This window comes from Felis catus, chromosome B4, assembly GCF_018350175.1.
Source record: "Felis catus isolate Fca126 chromosome B4, F.catus_Fca126_mat1.0, whole genome shotgun sequence".
Lineage (NCBI taxonomy): Eukaryota > Metazoa > Chordata > Mammalia > Carnivora > Felidae > Felis > Felis catus.
Genome location: NC_058374.1, coordinates 107,139,694 through 107,154,682, shown reverse-complemented (window position 1 = coordinate 107,154,682; position 14,989 = coordinate 107,139,694). Strand labels below are relative to the sequence as shown.

Below are 14,989 nucleotides of genomic sequence, written 5' to 3'. Positions count from 1 at the left end.
ATGGGCTAATCATTGGTGGCCCTATTTTTATTATTATCAATTAATTCCATAATCTTGACCAGGCAATATGGGCTTTTAGAAAGCAGAATGTTTAAGTAGCATCTTCCTTACGTAAACATTCCCCACTCAGCAACATTAAACTATGGGATATAAGTTCTTTATACATTTTGGATACTAACCCTATATCAGATATGTCATTTGCACATATCTTCTCCCACTCCATACATTGCCTTTTAGTTTTATTGTGTTCTTTGCTGTGCAAAAGCTTTTTATTTTGATGAGTCCCAATCATTTATTTTTGCTTTTGTTTTCCTTGCCTCAAGAGAGATATCTAAAAAGAAGTTGCTAGGGCCAATGTCAAAGGGGTTACTGCCAGTGTTTTCCTCTAGGATTTTTATGAAAAATCTTTATGAAAAAGTTCCACATTTAGGTATTTAATCCATTTTGAATTTATTTTTGTGTATGGTGTAAGAAAGTGATCCAGCTTCATTCTTTTGCATGTTGTTCTCCAGTTTTCCCAGTACCATTTGTTGAAGACACATTCTTTTCCCTGAACTTATAAAACTCAACACCCAAGAAATGAATAATCTAATTAAAAATGGACAGAAGACATGAATAGACATTTCTCCAAAGAATATACACAGATGGCCAACAAACACATGAAAAGATGTTCAACATCACTCATCATCAGGGAGATACAAATCAAAACTTCAGTGAGATATCATTTGCCACATGTCAGGATGGCTAGGATCAACAACATAAATAACAACAGGTGTTGGAGAGGATGTAGATGAAGAGGATCTCTCTTGTGCTGTTGGTGGGAATACAAACTGGTGCAGCCACTTTGGAAAACAGTATGGAGTTTCCTCAAAAAGTTAAAAATAGAACTACCCTACAATCTACAATTGCAGGACTAGGTAATTACTCAAAGAGTTTATAGCAGTGTTATCTACATTAGCCACATTATAGAAACAGCCTCAATGTCCATTGACTGATCAATGGATAAAGCAGATATGGTGTGTGTGTGTGTGTGTGTGTATATACTGTAATATTACTCAGCTATAAAAGAATGAAATCTTGGGGTGCCTGGGTGGCCCAGTTGGTTGATCGTCCGGCTTTGGCTCAGGTCATAATCTCATGGTTTGTGGGTTTGAGCCATGCGTCAGGCTCTGTGCTGACAGTTCAGAGTCTGGAGCCTGCTTCGAATTCTGTGTTTCCCTCTCTCTCTGCCCCTCCCCCTACTCATGCTCTGTCTCTATCTCAAAATAAATAAGCATTAAAAAAAAAGAATAAAATCTTGTCATTTTCAACAACATGGATAAAGCTAGAGAGTATTACAGTAAGAGAAATATCAGTGAAAGAACAAATACCATATGATTTCACTCATATGTGGAATTTAAGGAACAAAACAAATGAGCAAAGGGAAAGGAGAGAGAGGCCAACCAAGAAACACATTTTTAAAAATTTTTAAATGTTTATTTGTTTTTGAGAGAGAGTGGAGAGGCAGAGAGAGATGGAAACACAGAACCTGAAGCAGGACTCAGGCTCTGAGTTGTCAGCAAAGAGCCCAACACAGGGCTTGAACCAGTGAGCTGTAAAATCATGACCTGAGCCGAAGTCGTATGCTTAACCAACTGAACCACCCAGGTGCCCTGACACATTCTTAACTATAGAGCATAAACTGATGGCTACCAGAGGGGAGGTGGTGATGGGAATTAAGGAGTGCATTATGAGCACTGGCTGTTGTATGGAAGTGTTGAATATTGTACAGCTGACACTAATATTACACTATATGTTAATTAACTATAATTTAAATCAAAACTTAATTAAAAAAAAACTATGGGACAGATTTAAGTATACAAGAGTAATTTTTTAAAAAAAAATTTCACCAAAGCACCAAAAGTTCAGAAAATAAAAATTAATAGACAACATTAAAAAAAAATCACCTATGACGCGCCTGGGTGCCTCAGTTGGTTGGGCGTCTGACTTTGGCTCAGGTCATGATATCACAGTTCGTGGGTTCAAGCCCCACGTTGGGCTCTGTGCTGTGGAGCCCACTTCAAGTTCTGTGTCTCTCCCTCTCTCTCTGCCCCTCCCCTTCCCTTGCTTATACACACACACACTCTCTCTCACTCTCTCTCTCAAAAATAAGTAAACATTAAAAAAAATCACCTCTATTTCCAATATTCAAGATGTTAGAATCCACAAATAATAACCAAGAAAGGGAATGCCACTAAGGGGAGATTTACCAGGGCAAATCAACTGCAGCTAATAAGAACTTAGAAACAAGTCACATTTTTGCTGAATACATTCTCATGTACTGCTAATGTATATATTAATTGCTAATATCTGTTAGGTAATAAACATGCCATTCAGCTATTTTCTTAATCTACAGTAATCTGCCCAGTCAACAGTGATGTCTGCTCCTACTTTGCCACGAGTAAACTGATTTTCTTTGTACATCAGTGTGTCAGATCAAGGGGATGAAGCAAAATAAATTTAGTCCAATTCTGATCCTTTATCCCTTGTTCTCAGCCTTTCTCCTGCAATTAAGTGTTCTTATGTGATTCAGTTCTGGCCAGTGAATCCATGAGAATGTTGCTGGTGGCCTCCTGGAGAGATTATTTCCTCCATGACCAAAGGACAAAGATATATTAAGAAGTCTCTTGTCATTCTGGTTAGGTTGTTACACTTTCTGCCTTTGAATAAAGTTGTGTAAGGAAATGAAGCCTGGAGATTTTGTAATCACCTGACAATCAGGGAAAGATTGAGAGAACTGAAAAAATGGCACAGAGGCTTGATATCACTTAATTGATGAACTACTTTTCTCTAGACTATTTTTCAAGAGGTACTTAAATAATATTATGTTTATTGTTTTATGGATGTAACATACATTATTGTGCAGAGGAAAAAAAACACAAGAGATCATCCAATAGCCCAGTAATAGGTACCTTAACATAATAGAATGTATGTTATTTCATTAAGATGGAGTTTTAGATTTTAACGAAGTGGTTATGATATTTGCTATGGAAAGAATACAGCATGCATAATTTTATAGAAATATTACTCTAGGGGCACCTGAGTGGCTCAGTCAGTTAAGTGTCCCACTTCAGCTCAGGTCATGACCTCACGGTTAGTGACTTCGAGCCCCATGTCTGGCTCCGTGCTGACAGCTCAGAGCCCAAGGCCTGCTTGGATTCTGTGTCTCCCTCTCTCTCTGTGCCCCTCCCCTGTTTGTGCTCTCTCTCTTTCTCAAAAACAATATAGATAAATAAACTTCAAAAAAATACTACTGTAACCATGTGAAAGCCATAAAGAAGAAAATCAGAGAGGAAATATCGTTGTAGATAGTGGAATAATAAGGGACTTTCTCAGCTCCTTTCATTCACATAATTCCCAATGTCTTGTTTATGAGTGCATGTCATATTTTACAATCAGCAAAATATACCAAAGATCACTGATATCAACATAAATATAATGTTGGAACATTTAGTTTGCCATACATAAGTGAGAATCCCTAAAAGTATTTCAGTCTATTATAATAACTAGTGATTATAATATTGTATTGCAGTTTCTTAGAAAAACTTTAGTCAGATTTGGAGTTAGCGTTTTAAGACAGCAGGAAAAAGTGTGTTATTTTATTTAAAAATGTGCTATATTTCTAGTTTAACAATATTTATTAGTATATAAAATTGACATACATGCAATGATTTATTTACCTATGGATGCTAAATGCATGAAGTAATAATACATGGTGAATCACAATAATTGATTGTGATTCTGAATCACAATCTCTGAAACGTGGTGTTAAGAAATAGGATGAATACCTACACTCTAAATAAACACTCATTAGCCTTTTAAGAGACATACTTTTATTTAGGGGGAATGTTTTCTTTTAAAATATTATTATCATTAAGTTCAGTTTTAATTATACCATTTACCATAGTTGTCTCTGGAATGCTTTTTAAGGCATCTGTTCATTTTACAAATGTTTTCTCAGACATTTAATATGTATTTTATGTTTCTTTCACTTTGTTTTCCATATCATAATATCATTCATTGTTGAGATCAGAGCATAACTTCTAAAGATTTCAGTCACCGGTTGGAGAAAAACCATTAGTGCACTTGATATTTGAAAGTGCACCAACTCTGAAAGTGAGATGCTCTAGGGGAGTATTAAATGTTTGGTACTATACAAGAAGCTGACATCATCTTGGGGATGTTGCCAGAAGATATTTGAAGTGTCAAGTGCTAAAGAATTTTAGTGTCTGCTGACAGTGTCTGATTTCTCCTACTCTGGCAAGTGTGTGAAAAGACTGAGTATAAAGAGTACGTATATTTAGAGTTTAGAAAATGCTTTCCAACAGAGTTAATGATTGAAAAAGCTAATGCTGATTTATATTAACTAAAGATATCAGTCCAGAACACACAAGAATTACTCTAAAAGTCAATGTGTAATAAATAGCTTATAATTTTAATATTGCATGAACTAAGAACTGAAAAATCTTTGGAGGTCACCTAACCTAAAGTTCGAATTTACAAATGAAGACATTGAAACCAATATTCTGAGTGATTTACCCATAAATCTTATATATCTTGTCTAATAATCTTGGCAATATGTCACAATTATAAATTTTGGCCATATTCTGATCTTTTAACCAAAATTATTTTTTTCACACTTCATTAGCAACCAATAAACAAACAACCAAACAACCAAATACCAAGGTGAAAACCTAATAATGTACACTCTGGAGTAGCCTTATAATTCTGTGTATATCCCTGCTTTAGTCAAAAGAATAAATTTTGACACAGTCTCAGCTTATTATATAAAAGTACATCCCCAGTTCATTGTGAGGTAAGAAATGCTCATATATTTATTTCTATTTCGTTTTGCAAGTAAATTATTTCTTTCTTAATGTAAATATTTTTCCTTTGTTAATAAGTTTCTGATTTGATTATTCAATGTGTTTGTAAATACAGAAACATAAAAAAGAAAAGGCAATCTCGCCATTGTCATTCAAGAGGATCAACTGGATTATAGTTTATCATTGTTTTTGTTTATAGAGCTGGTCTTATGCAAGACTGAATCCTATCTTTGTTTTTAATAACTGTGTAGCAAAAATTCTTAATTTTTTTCAACAATATTATGTCTACTTTAAAGTTCTCAACTGGCAAGAAATGGCTCTATAAAACTTCAATCAGGGAAATAGAAGACATAGAACTGAAAAAGAATCATTTAAGATTAAAGCAACATAGGTAAGCCAGTATTGACTGAAAAATATGTAAAGCTAAGTACACACATATCTCATTTTTTCATAAAGCATAGTAGCAGTTCAAATCTAAATACATTATTGCAAACAATATTACTACAGATGATTTATTTAATCAAAAAATAATCAGTAAACTGTAAAAACTGTAAAAGTCAGATGTTAATTTTTGTCATGTAGTCAGTAACACTGCCAAATGACTATATTTTCAGGCAAACATTTTGGTGTTGTTTTAGATGTAAAATAATGGCTTGCTTTATTTTAATACATATGAATAAAGTTACTTCTTAAGTCAAACTAGTTATAATAGTACTCGGGCCTTGAAATACTCAAGAATATGATTTTTATGACTATTTATATATGTGTATAATTTTATAGTGACCCAAGGTTTAATCTTTGTGAGCTTGACCTCCTCAGATTCCAGTCAGTAATTTATAATCTAGAATACCTTGTTGCGTTTTGTGTTTTTTTTATACAATTTCTAAATCTATTTAATTTGAACCATTATGGGATTTGTGAACAAATAATGTTCAAAGTAATATTTTGTCACACGAAATATGAGCATAGTATCAAATGGAGCCCTAAATCTCTCATCAACAATTGCATTTGTCTGTGCATCTATTTCATTCTACTGTTATAATTTTAGAAGGAGCTTACAAGAATGGCTCCCAAAACTATAAGACACACACACACACACACACACACACACTTAAAAATGATGCAAATTTTATTTAAATGGGACAATAAACAAGGCTTATTTCTTGTAGAATAATACAACACTTTTCCTTTCCATCACATGTTTTAAAAATAGCTGTTTTTTCCATTGTGTTTCTGAAGGAATTCTCTTCATCTAGTTAATTAACACATTCATCACCTCACTTTGTGTGTGTGTGTGTGTGTGTGTGTGTGTGTGTGTGTGTGGAAACATTTAAGTTCCACTCTCAGAAAATTTCAATTATACAATCTAGTATTATCAATTATAGTCATCATGTTTTACATTAGACCCTCAGACTTCATTCATCTTATAGATGTAAATAGCTGTTTTCAATATAGCTTTGTTCATTACATTTTCACATAGTTTTTAATTTTAATTATTTGGCCACTTTTTATTTCTCTTTACTACTCGTGTTAGACTTTGACTAGAAAATAATTGCTGTGTACTTGAACTAAAAATGTATTACTTCCTCTATTGTCCAATGGGTATAAAGTTTTAGTTATGACAGACAAATAGGTACTGAAGACCTTCTATTAAACACAGTGCCTATAGTTAACAGTAAGGTATCATGCTCTCCAAAATTTGTTATAAGGGTAGAACTCATGTTAAATGTTCTCACCACAGAGAACGAAAGCTAAACAAAGAGATACACAGAAACTTTGAGAAGTTTTGGACATGTTTATAAACTTGATTGTGGTGAAGTTTTCACAAGTATTTGCAGATGCCCAAACTATTCAATTGTATCCAATCAATATGTCTCTTTTTGCATATCAACAATATCTCAATAAAGCTGTTAAAAAGGATTTGATTTTTACTCCCTGAATTTTCTTTTTTTTTTGAGTGTTTATATATTTATTTTTAGTGGGAAGGGGGCCAGAGAGAAAGGAAGAGAGAGAATCCCAAGCACGCTCTGTGCTGTCAGCATAGAACCCAGAACTGTGAGATCTTGCCCTGAACTAAAGTCAAAAGTCTGATGCTTAACCAACTAAACCACCCTGATGGAATTTTCTTGACTGATATCTGAATGCTCCATTGGAATTTTAGTCAACAAAAGCCAAAACGTGTCCAAAATTGGATTTTTGTCAGCATCAACTCCTTGAACTTGCTAGGTAGGTAGGTCTTTAGTAAGAAACAATCCCTCAATCTCAATGGCTTAAAGAGCCAAGGATTCTCACTTGTGGGTTGTAGCAGTTTGCTTCACATTCCTCCTCAGGAACCAGGAAGCCACTATTTGGTCACTGTCAAATGCCATGGCAGATAGACAATTGTGTACACGTGTCACATCACTAAGAAATTTTTTGGCCAAATAAAATCCCTTAGCCACACCTATCTTCAAAGGGACAGATGTATGTAATTCTATTGCATATGTAGAACGAATAGCACCAGTGCCTTCTTTTACTTTTATTAAAGAAAATAAAGTAATATCTCTAAAAGAAAATCAAGAAATCTAAAGTAGCATACTATCTAATGGGTGCCTGGATGGCTTAGTTGGGCAAGCATCGAATTTTGGCTCAGGTTGTGATCTCGCGGTTTATGAGTTCAAGCTCTCATCAGGCTCTGTGCTGACATCTGGAGCCTGGAGCCAGCTTCAGATTCTGTGTCTCCCATCTGCCTCTCCCTTGCTTGCACTCTCTTGCACTATCTCTGTCTCTTAAAAATAAATAAACATTTAAAATTAAAAAAAAATAAAGCAGCATACTGTCTTTAAAGTATGGCTTTGTAAAATGTTGAAAAGTCTAAGGTCAGAAAAGTATGAATATAAATGCTTATGCTTCAGGGCGCCTGGGTGGCTCAGTTGGTTAAGCATCTGACTGGCTCAGGTCATGATCTCACAGTTCGTGGGTTTGGGCCCTGCATCGGGCTCTGTGCTGAAAGCTCAGAGCCTGGAGCCTGCTTCAGATTCTGTCTCCCTCTCTCTCTGACCCACCCTGGTTCACACTCTCTCTACCTCTCTCTCAAAAATAAATAAACATTAAAAACAATTTAAATGCTGATGCTTCCTATTATCCCTTGTGTCTTTAAGAAAATTATCCAATGCCTCTAACTCTCATTTCCTTCTTTAAAAAAATGTGTTAGTACTTTGCTGCCATATAAATGATTACAAAAATTAAATACGGCAATCTATGAAAAATGCATGACACATAGTAGTTTATATGTTGCAACAAAATGATAAAACATAGTAGGTACTAAAATGGCAATTACTATTAGTTATCATTATTAAAATAATAAATATATTTCATTTGAATTTTGCCAAGGAATACATAGTGAGTCCAGGATTTATAGTTTAAATTATTCAGGGTTACAACATAGTAAATTGGGCAGTTTAATTCAAGAAGTATTTCTTTAGTTGTTATTCTGCAGATGATTGTGTTAGATACAGACAATACAAAGATAAATAACATTTACCAATAATTTCAAGTAAATTTTTGAGGTAACATGATTATGTGGTCAACCAAAGAGTTATATAGAAGGTACAAAAAATTGAAAAGGGGAGGTTTGCTACTTAAAAAGCGGATTAGTAAATGGAGAAAAACTTGGAGCAAAATATAAGACAGAGGATCAAGATGGATATATCTATGGTCATATAATATGTGCATCTATTATCTATTTCTCTTTCCTTGGATTTCCAGATAGTATGATGCACAAGAGACTCTGATTATAAACCATGATAACAGTGTAACTATCAAATCTCAGTAAACATAGGACATATTTGGCATCTCATAAAAAGTAAGAAAAGAGAAAAAATGAAAGATCTTGAAAATAACATTTGTTAATTTTGTAGGAAAGTATTCATTTAATTTGGAGTTGAAAGAATCAATATCATCCTATTTTTACTTAAACTAATTCCAATGTCATATTCATTCATTAAAACTATATTATTTACATTTTTAATGTCAATATACATTATACAATAGTAACGTGAGCTCCAAGAGATCTCTGCTAACCAGGTTTATTCCCTAGACAATAGGGTTTCCTGCAATTAGTTATCACTCTGCTGGGAATAGCATTGGTATCAGGTATCAGAGATTGTCATATATCCAACTCTTATTACTCATTTTGCTGAGGAAAAAAAAATGATGATAATAAACATGGAAAAAAACTATGGATGAATAGACTTGAGGATTTTGATTTCACAAAACATCCCCAGATTATTTTGAGTGTCTTGGTCTAAGAAAAATATTTTGTCAAGCAACATTTCTCATTGCTTTATCTTATTAAATCATATTGAAAGCATATGGCCATAATTACTCACATACATCTTAGCAAAACATCGGTATAAAAAATCTTATGAATTCTGTGTAGATTTATGAGTTACATCCCTTTACTAAGGTTTTTGTAACATTTTAACCGGGAATTGGGATTTAAAGAATGAGAGGGTTTAAGCTATTTAGACTCTATTGAAGTCCAATAAAATGGGGAATGATATGCTCATCAAATAATATATCAGTGGATTTACATATGTACAGCAATTTTGAAGATGATTCATGAGCCAGTCTGGCATGATGTAAAGAAAATTGAAACTGTAGTCACAAGACAAAAGTTTCATTCTCTTTGAAATCCAGACTCTGCTTTTTAATTCTCTAAGCTTTAGTTCTCTCATATGTATAATAGAGATATTGATTTCTCTTCCACAAAACTGGAATTCCACAGAATTGTTCCGAACATTAAGTCAGTAAAATACATTACAATACTACATGATGCCTTGTGCAAGGAAAGCATATATGAAGTTCTCTTTGAATAAAAAGATATACCATGGAAATTTTGTGGGTTAAAACTTGATATACAAACTAAAAGTCCTATATTTCAATATTTCTATGTATTGTTTATCTACCTATCTATCTAGCTATCTATCATGTGTTGTACTAAGATTTTCAGAGCTCATTCCATTGATAGTTCTATATGTTCCTGAGGTGGCAGGACCCATAGCTAGTGAAATTCTTATGCATAAATAGACTGGCTGTGTGGTTATTCATTGCTTACCTCCTCCTCCCTTTCATTTATATATATATATATATATATATATATATATATATATATATACATATATATATATGTATATATATATATATATGTATATAACTATGTATGTATTTATTTGTATTTTTTAAAGTTTATTTATTGGAGAAAGAGAGAGTGCACATGAACAGGGGAGAGGCAGACAGAGAGAGGGAGAGGTGGAAAGAGAGAGAGAGAGAGAAAGAGAGAGAGAGAGAGACAGAGAGAATGCCAAGCAGGCTCCACACTGCCAGCATAGAGCCTGTTGCTGTGCTAGAACCCATGAACAGTACATCATGACCTGAGCCAAAACCAAGACTCAGATGCCTAACTGATTGAGCCACCCAGGCACCCCTCTCCTCCCTTTCAAATACCTTTACGTTGGGCAGAAAACCCTGTCCCCTTTACAAATGGCAGAGAAGGACTCCAGCTACAGGGGGAATAGCAAAGGCTATCACAATGCCAGCCACTGGGAATTGAAGTTCAAATAATTTGTCCACTGAAGCTTGGTACCTGAGTCACCAAGGAAAATATAACAGAGTCAACACTAATTGGAATGATACTTTTACTAACACAGAGAAGAGCCAGAAGATCAACTCTAATAGTGTCTGTAATCCCTCGTGGCTACACACACTGGCTACAATCCCTCCTGGCAGCTGATGCAGGGCAATCGGCCTGTGTGTTCCACTCTCATGCCCCAGCAGAAGGACCTGACTACACTTCCGTGGAGTATGGAATACTGAAAGCTGGGGCAGGCCTGAGGTCCACTGACATACACATGTAAGCAGAAGAAAGGAACACTCTGATCATGAAACGGGAAAAGATATTCCAGCATGAGGTACAAGTCCAGTACAGACTGTGCGAGCTCTTTATCTCTTGGTAAGAAAGTGTTCAGTCCCCAAATTGATTGTTATATGGCTGAATGAAGATCAATGGACTATGCACATGAGGCTGCCTTTTCCAACATTTAAATTGAATTTTAGTCAATAAAAGATGCAGTTATACATGAATAGGAAAAAAAAAACCAGGTTTAACACTAAGATGAAAACTATATATATTATACATGATAAATTTGGAGAATTCAGGTATTTGTATATGTCTCTTTTGAATATGCGATTTTAAATCATTTTTAAAAGCTTGACAATTTAGCATAGATAAAATTTAAAGTCAAATTTAGAGGACAACGAAATACTCCTTTAATTTTGGGAAACACATTTCTGTGCTAAATGATCTAACCTGAACAAATTTTAACATCTTCTTTTATATCTTTTTCATGCATGTAACTCCCTCAACATCCGTGAACTCCCATTGACTTCAATATGTGCAATTTAATTGAAACTTCTGAATGCCCAACTCCTACTAACATAAATTGAAGAAAAAAAATAATTAGTTTCAGTGGGAGTTATGTGAATGTACAGATGGCAGATTTGAGCCAAATCAAAGTCATTATTCATTTTCACAGTTTTGATGGTCTCCCAGATTAGAATCAAGGTCTTATTTTTAAAACAAAATAAGAAAAATAGGATACCCATTTTTACTGTGTATAGGTTAGGGATGAGAAGAAGTTCTGGCCTTTTCTTCCCTTACTTTCAGCTTGTGTCTGTTTTTTAATACAACATGCAGAAATAGTGTACAATATATGAAGCAGGATCTTCATCTTACGAGAATTCCGGGTAAAATAAATTTCTTAGACAAAAGATTTTCTCGTTTTTATTTTCTAGAGATATTGGAAGTGAAGTTAGTAGCCTTCCCAAAGCATTTTATTTAGAATGTAGGTTAAACATATAGCCAACTGGAAACATGAACTATGTAACTAAATTGAATTAATATATTTTATGGAGTGAATACTATTCCAGTTAAATTTTTCTTACGATATCAGTTATGTTCATTTTAAGAATTAGAGAAGGCTGCACCAAGTGTTCTTTTTGAGATTTGACAAAATGTGGTTTATTTTTTCAAAAGGTGTCATCATTGTCATAAGTAAGATGGCCAGGTATAGACAAACACTAAAGAGAGATTTCAAATATGAAAATCTTATTAAGGCAGTTTATAAAGTAAAGGCCCTGAAAATATTTAAGCCATGGTATATTGACATGCAATATTTTCATTAAAAGTAATATTCTTTTTAATTTTGATATATTTGCTTTAGATTGTTAGTTTATAATACACATAAAAGAATAAAATATGTGGAGAAAACTTTAAATAAAACATAAAATTCTATCCTACATCAAACATAACTTTACTAGTTATGCAATTCAAAGTACATTTGTCAAGTGAATGATGCTTTGCTTGGCTAATGGTTAGGAACCAAGTCATTTATAAAATAAAAGTGGCATAACATTATTTCCGGATGACTACTTCAACCAAAAGAACTAAAAGTATTATTGAGAAGTTGATAGGATTTTAAAGCAGTTATATAAATAATGAAGTAGAAAAATGATGATAAATTGGCAACATAACAGAAAGAGTAACATTGTTTTCTGATTGATAGATCATAATTGGATATATATTCAAATAAATAGTAATGGGCACTGCTTTCCTTTGAATTTTTTTTCATATTGTTATTGTATTTATGACACCATATGATTAAAGCACTTATTTTTCCCAATACTACATTTTTTCTCCCCAAAATGAAAAGTACTATTGCTCTGAAAGCTGTATGTTGAGAATTGTTCATTTGTTTTGATGGATATATATGGCTCTATTCTGAACATTTTCTTCCCTATAAAAAGAAACATTTGTGATAGAATTAGCCCACAACGTGCTGTAGGGAAGCCTTCACAATTATTTAAAGACATTTGTAGAATTAATTTTTTTGTTGCATCAATCCTAATTACTACAAATCCTTGTACATATATTATTTCCAGCTTTTAAATCCTGAGAATATATTCCTTCTTAGAAATCAGAGGATCAGAACCAAGTGTGATGATCTTGTATGTTAAAAAATTTATGCTATAAATTAGCTATATTAACTTCAGGCCAGCACACCTGAAGCCTAAAACTAATTCTACATCTCAAATAAAAGTCTGTTAACACAAGAAAAATAATTCCCCCGAGGACACAATTTCTTCAGAAGATGCAGTTTGTCTTAAATATATGCTGATAGTTCAAAAAACTGTAACACATCTGCTTAGTTCTTTCCAAAATAACTAATTACAAACAGAAGTTAGAGCAGAACATTTTGTGCAATGGTGAAAAATAGACCCATAATTCACATGAGTTGAGTTTATGTGGTCTACTCACAGTTTTCACGAAGACCCAACAAATAATTTAAATAACTTATAAAATGATCTATTCCTTTCTTTGTTTCAAATTTTTCGAAAACTGAAAGGAAAGGAATAGAGTTTTTTTTTTTTTGTATAGAACTGGATCTTGAATTGCTGTATAAACATACGTTGAAGGTAGATAAAATTCTTGTCCCAAAAGCCAAAAGTCTGGCCAGAGAAATAAATCATAAAAATGAGCCCGGATGCAAAGTTTGTTATAGAATCTACTGCAACAATTAGAGCTCTTCTCTTATCAGGGTCTGGCTCCATGCATGAGAAATTCTTAGTAGAGGGAGGTAAGAAAAAACATTTCTTTCCTTAAAGTTTTATGAGATAGTTTATAAAAGTATTAAAGGACTGGTTTCTTGCTTCCTTAAATAATATTGCTCATAGCACTGATTGCTGCCAAAGGTCTACTATTGACTCTCAAGAAACAGTAAAATTAAGCCCTTATCTCTTTAGACCAGAAGTCTTCTTTCCAATGTTTTTACTTAGAGATCATAAGCTTACGTGCTTTGGCCAGGAGTAGCTGTAAAAGTCTCTTACAACCTTCAACCATCAGCTCTGCTGCATATTTACATACTAGCCATGTTTGCTCAGATTTATCACCGAGTCTGATGAAATAATTTTGCAGCGATGTTTTTTTTTGTTATTGTTTTGTTTTGAGTGATGAAGTCAATAATCAAACATAGATTAGTGTTAAAATTGGAATCCTATAAGGTAGAATAAGTTTTCCTGAGTTGCAGTCTTATATGCAATATTTCCCATGATACCTAAGAATCAACTACTAGGTTGCCAATTGGAATATACAATGAAGGTTGCAAAAGACTGAGTTTTGTGGTATTTCTATCATTTAGCACTACCATATCAGGTAGGGAGTCTGAATTTGTGCCAGTGCCTATTTAGACAACCTAAATGCTAGATCATTGGAAGGAGGTGATGTGGAGAATTTTATTCAGTTTGAATCACATTAAGACTCTCATTCATTTTTGGGCCAGACTATGATCCTAGACTCCTGAAATGTTGAAACTGGAAAATACATCAAGTGTCAGCTAATTCTGCCATTTCCAAATTTGTCTAGGTATTAGAATCTTTTAGAGAGATTTTTTTTTAGAGATCCGGGGGACATGATTCAAATCTACATTTTATGTTACCTGGTATTGTTACATAAAAACCATCCCCAAATTCAGAAGCTTAAAATAACTTCAAATTATTATATTGCATAATTGTGTTCATTGCCTGGGACTAAGCTAGGTGTGTTTGTTTGTTTGTTTGTTTGTTTACCCCTGCTAGTATCACTTATGGATTCTCATTGGCAGTATTTAATTGGAAACACGGCTGGAGCTGGCCTGTTCAGATGGTTTCTTTCTACAGGACCTCTTAAACACAGAATCATCAAGAATGGGACCTGGAAATTTGTATGTTACTTAAAATGACACTTTGACAAGTGATTTTGATCCATTAGGATCAGTGAACAATCAGTGAAAAAGTCAATGAGGAAATGGGAACATGGATCCAGACAGGTTCAATATCACCTACAAGGCATTGAAGTTAGTTAATGATAAGGCAATGTCTAGAACTCAGATCTTTGGATATTGTGGACCTAACTTTGTTTCTCCACATCATTCCATAATTTTCTTTTGCATAGACTAGTGAGGGCTTAATATACTGAGTAGTAGCATAGGACCATGCATAGCACCATGCACTAATATGCTATAATTTAAAATCTATTATAAAATCGTAGA

At 33.7% G+C, this 14,989-nt stretch overlaps 1 long non-coding RNA gene across 4 annotated transcripts in view; it reads right to left on the bottom strand.

Moving 5' to 3' along the window:
• LOC109501696 overlaps positions 1–14,989 on the bottom strand; it is a 529,863-nt gene that overhangs the window by 55,773 nt on the left and 459,101 nt on the right. The gene's annotated exons all lie outside the window — the stretch shown is intronic.